We start from the raw sequence: 5,785 nt of genomic DNA, 5'->3' as shown, positions 1-5,785 counted from the left end.
GGTCTCAGAGGCAAACACATCGAGACAATACCAATATCTGTTCTATCTTCCACAGAGGTCAATCACTACTGCAATAAACAAAGGCTGATATTGAGTTCGTCAATCCGCTAATTTCAACATTAGAGTTTCACCCTAGTGATATGAAAAACACTAGTGGAAAACATGTTTCACGACCACTGCATAGCGCCGCGAATATCGCGTTTTTCACCGAGATTTACGCCACTTCACGTAAAATCGGTGGAACTCCATTATACATTTAACGATAGTCATATAAAAGTTGTTATTGTGAAATGTATGTTATATCGTGAAGTTACTAAGATAGGGTATAAGATTAAGTTTTTCAGATTCTATTCGAATTCTGGTGAGCCAGCTGGAGACATATTTCTTCTCATATACCGACGGCCACTGAGGAGTGTATCTTCTCCTAGGCAAGTTGGAAAATTTGGTATTTCACGCTAAAAATTGTTTCGCAATGGGTGGAACTTCGACAAGTATTGTGATGCGATATTTTACAGCAAAATACGCTGACTAATGTACTGTCTTGTTGGGAGGAGGAGTTGTATCAATTCACTGGAGTTTCACCTGTTTTACGTGAAGTGGCGTATTAGCTCATGTGAAAAACGCGATATGAAGTGGATTGAAAACACTTGGCGAATTACACCGGACAAAGCAGCCGATACTACGTGAAAAACATCACGTGTTTTACGCGTTATTCACTGCTCACATGCGTTTTTCGCGAAGTGAAATGTGTTATATGTTTTTCACTAGTGTTTTCTACTAAGCTCTCACCGGTCCGTTGGCCCAGAAGCAGAACATAGTTTCCTGTTGATTGGGAGCATCAGTTCCCATTATAAATATATAAAATCGTCTCGTGAATTGAGATATGCACCCATGACCAGTGACAGCGTTGGTGACCATACCAAAGTGACCTTTTAGTAGAAACGGTGGGGGAAGGAGTTCTGATTGCTGACTGAAATTGAAAGAGCTACGAGTAACACTATCGATAGGAATATTAGTGTTTCACGTGGAGTGGCGTAAAACTCGGTGAAAAACGCGATATTCGCGGCCTGTAGTAGTCGTAAAATATGTTTGTCAATAGTGTTTTCCATATCACTAGGGTGGTGAACTCCAGTCAAATATTGACAATAATATCAACAACAGCTTGAACACTTCCCAAGCCTTGAGCTCTGGGACGAAGAAACAGTGTTGGAGGTAGTGTAGGAAAATATGCACATGATCAACTACATGTGTTGGTGAAAATTGTGAGGAAATTTATTTGTGGTTTCTGTACACTTCTACCCGAATTCACATATGAACTCCTACAATGAGCTTTGGAAACTCCTAAGCTCAGCTGAGGAGAGCGGCGAACATATACTCCTACTCCAACACTGGTTGGAGACTTCAGCTTGGGAAGCAAACCACATTTAAATACAAATCTATTTTCATTCGATACAAATTGTTTCTTCCCGTACCCCTTACCTGTCCGTGCCACTGCTGGCCACACTGGTGCTACTACTCGCCGCCTTGGATAATGTCGTTTCCATCTCAATTCTCACCGACTTCTGCGGAGGATCTAACTCTGTATCATCATCTCCTTCTTTATGTGATGCACTATCATCGCGTTTTTCCAAATCCGGTCGAATCGACCCCGGAAGATCGGCTACGACAGACTCCTCGCTTTCGCATACATCAGCAATTTCTTTGGCCTCTTTTTCATCCACAGGCATCTCAGCTTCTAACTCAATAACATGTTCATCGTCATGTGTTGATGCTCTCAAAATCCGAGAGGCATTTTTTCGTAATTTCTTGCTAGCAGTCCATACCGCACCAATAGTATCATGTAGTTTTCTAAGTCTATCTTCAGCCCTATCTTCCAGTTGTCTCGTATAAGATCTCGCGAATGCGTTATTCGCCTTCCTCCCTCCCCCTCGCGGTGAGGTGACCTCATCCGTGTCTTCAAATTGCTCTACCAACGACAAGGGTAGCTTCGCTGCTAGAAGCGTAACGTAGATATCCTTAACATGATGCGTGAGTAATACAAGGCTCAAGTCCAACAGTAGTATTAGCACTACTGCGGCTAGCATAAGGTATGTGCTCTCTAGCGTATACAGTGGCCTGGCTGCCATAGCCAATGCTAGGAGGCCAATTGTAACCGCTTTAGAAGGCTTGACGATTCTGATAGTATCTTCTACTAGGCAATTTCTGAGGTACTTGTGAAATGGGAACGTCCGTGGGTCTGCACCGCGCTTCTTGGGGTCGATGCCACCAGCGTAGGGGAAGAGGAAAGAGTATCTCAATAGTTTATACTGGTATAGTTCAATGAGAGCCTTCTTGGCTCGGTGATGCACTTCGTTAGATCGTTCAACCGCAATACACACTTGAGTGGTATTAGCGTATTCCGCTGTGTTCCATTTAACGATGAGTCCTGATAGTCTACGTGTAAGCAGTGATACGATGAGAACATAAGTCATCATCACTAGGAAGACTACCAAATGCACCAGGTGGAAATAGTGTAACAACTCGGAGTGTTCGAGATCCAGAGCGGCCGCTAGAGGCTCTAAGACATTTGATCGTTCAGTGATGTGCAATACGACGCCGACGAAACCAAGTATAGTGAGCTCTCGAAAGAAGCCTTCTGCTAGCTTGACGAATAGCTCCGGGTTGTGTTTCTTGCTCATCATCCTCATGATAACGTTTTGGGCGGTCTCGAATAGTAGTGACAATACGGCAACGAAGGCTACTAGACTCATCACCACATTGGCTGCTGTTGAGCTCAACCCTTCCTCAGATGATGATGAAGAGTGCGAGACAGGAGTCATTTCATTCAATGAGTTACTGACCCATGAGCACACTCTTACTATAGACCATATAGTTTATGAATATGGCCGTGTGGGAGAATATGCACGTAGTCAACTACATATGTAGGTGACATTTGTGGAAATTTGAGGAGTTCCCATTGGCTTCTGTACGCTTCTACCCGAATTTGTATGTAAACTTCTATAATTAGTGAGGAAATTTCTGGATTCGGCTGAGGAATACGATCATTTATTCCAAGACTGGAATATGGTCTATTTCCTATACTATGTGTATTATTGTGAAGTTAGCGGAGTTTAATTATGTCAACTCGGAGTACGAGCCGCGAGTTATATGATTAAAAAAGTGCCCGAGTTTAAACTTTACGGTCTGGGATACACCCCAAATCGGACCGTTTCGGGTGGGCGTGCGTAGGAATGGTTTCTCTTCAGACGAGAAGTATATTAAGCCCAGACGCACACTAAACGAATTCATTATACACATTGGGAAAATTAACAAAATTACTCGACAAGGTTCCGCAAAAAAAGCAATTTTTGACGGAAAAATGCCAGGCCTGGGATTCGAACCGGGAATTGATTTCTCGCGTATATTCGAGGTTTACTACATGATGCAAATGTCGATATAACTAACCATGCACAGCATAGCAATAGGTCATCATCAAAATATTCCAATCAGCGTGGGAATATATGCACATGGTCAACTACATGTGTTGGTGAAAATATGAAAACTATGAGTAAACTCGGGGAAGTAATCCTTGGTTTTCGTACACTTCTACCCAAAATTGTGTGTGGATTTTCATAATGTAGTGAGGAAACTTACGAGCTCAGTTTAGGAAAGCAAAAAACATATATTTCCACACTGATTCTAATACTGTTCTTCATCTTACGTGTTCACTCCATCAACGGCGTGGTGTTGTCTCGTTAACTATCACCCCTGTGCTCTTTTCACTTCACACTGTCGTTGAGCGCTTCCCGGGAACAGAGGGTAGAATTCCTGAGGATTACACTAGGGGGTGGGAGGGGATCTATGGAAAGTGTGTGGACATATTATGGATTTACCAACACGGCAGCCAAGAACAAGCAATAGACTCATACCTCCGCGGCTCCTTCACTTGTGCACACGTGCAAAGTTATGGAGCAGCTATACTCATTGGCCATTACGGACTCGTTAGTCGTGTTGGGGGAGTTGTCTAGATCATCGTTCAACACAACCATAGGAGAGAAATCAAACCTTAATCTTGCTTAATTGATCAGGCTGCTACGAGTTAGTATAGAGCAAAACGGTCGGGCGGGCGACGACCAAAGATATGAGGATACAGCACGCATGCGATAGTACTCACGTACACACATTAGAGCCTGCTAATCAACAATAACATAAGGAGAGGTTGAAGATGATAAAGTAGGACAGCTATGGGAGAGAAAGCTGTTGTAAAGATGCCGAAAATAAATAGACGGTGGTGGTGGGATTCGAACCTGGGTGCTTTCGTTTGTAGTCGTATGGATGAGTTAGCTCTGCGGACTCGAAAGGCTCGTGATGAGGAGAAAAGGTGGAAGGAAATTCAGGATGTACAGTTTGTGAGTGGCCCGAGATTGCTATAGTTAGCTCCATGTGACCTGCCTATGGTTAGATGATAATCCCACTAAAGTGAGTGCTTTAAATTGACAATGAATGTAAAGAAGGTGTGAATGTATACCGAATATGGGAGATTCCTTCGCTTGCTCAGTGGAATGTCTCGCAGACGCTCTTTGAGAATTGCAGGTTTTACTGAGTATCATTCATAGTATTTCTTCGTTATGCAAAGTTGGAAAGCACGAAGTGCTGGAAGGAACAATGCTCCTCCTCCCTTCTCACTGTCTGCATTGTATTTTATACAACTACTTGTTGGTATCCTCCATTGTCTCTGGTTGGTGTGGTACCAATGGTGTATACCTTGTGCATGCGTGCTAGTCCCGCGGACACAAGCCCTCTAGCTGGCGAGATTAGCTAGTGGTGCAAAGTTGTCTGCTGAATTCTGATGTTGATTGGATTTATCCCTGTAGTATCTTCCTATTCTCAAATCAACTCAGTGAGTGTGAGTTGAACTCACAACCACCCGACGTGGAGGGAACCATTTTTCGCCTTCATTTTTGGCTAAATGTTCGTGATTTGCCCATTGAGATAAAACTACACTGGATATAATTGCAGGACTATGCCTTACAAGGCCAGATTATATTTAGCCGTCGAGGGCTATCTTCATCATAAGCTTATCTAAGGGATTTCTTCAGCCTAGAGAGACATATTGTGTGTTACGGGGGATTGGAACAGCGACAATAATGCAGCAGCATCTTACATAAATGGAAGATACAATTTATTCACATCAAGGTTGGTACCTATTTCAGTCGATTTCGAGATTCACCCATAATAATGGGAAGCGACTAGTACCAATTGAATCCTTATCGAATTTCAGGAGTAATGGCATCAGCCGATTTCTGGTTCATTACTCCTGGTAGGAGCTATGATCCATTTAGGACCTAAATTTTAGGTTTGTCCGTTAGAATACTCGCTCGGAAAGAGCAACCTAGGTTTGCTAGTAAGTATTGATCTAGTGGTATGCTCTTTGGCTATGAATCCTAAGGCCGCGGGGTGAAAATCTTAAGTTATACCTCGTAATATTACGAGGTATAACTTAAGATTTTTAATAGTCTAATATAGTGCTATTTCTACGTATTGTTGGATCTGTTTCGAGGCGCGTGAGAAGTATATGCAACTTTCTATACCCCTATCCCCAACATTATAGTTCGAGTCGTCTATTCATAGCAAATGGCTCGGCTATGTAGCGAGCCCCATATAGTGGAGTCTACATTGCCATCGAGTCGGCCGTAGGCAAATATCGTCAGGTAACTACCCTACTTCAAGCTGCGTCGCAGCACTCAATTTCAGCGGAGGTCGTACAGCGTAAAGGTCGAACACCCAGCCTCATACCCCATGACGC

Source organism: Perkinsus marinus (genome assembly GCF_000006405.1).
Source record: "Perkinsus marinus ATCC 50983 genomic scaffold scf_1104296957586, whole genome shotgun sequence".
In the NCBI taxonomy this organism is placed as follows: domain Eukaryota; phylum Perkinsozoa; order Perkinsida; family Perkinsidae; genus Perkinsus; species Perkinsus marinus.
The sequence above is the reverse complement of the archived record's forward strand: the minus strand, read 5'-3'. Positions refer to the sequence as shown.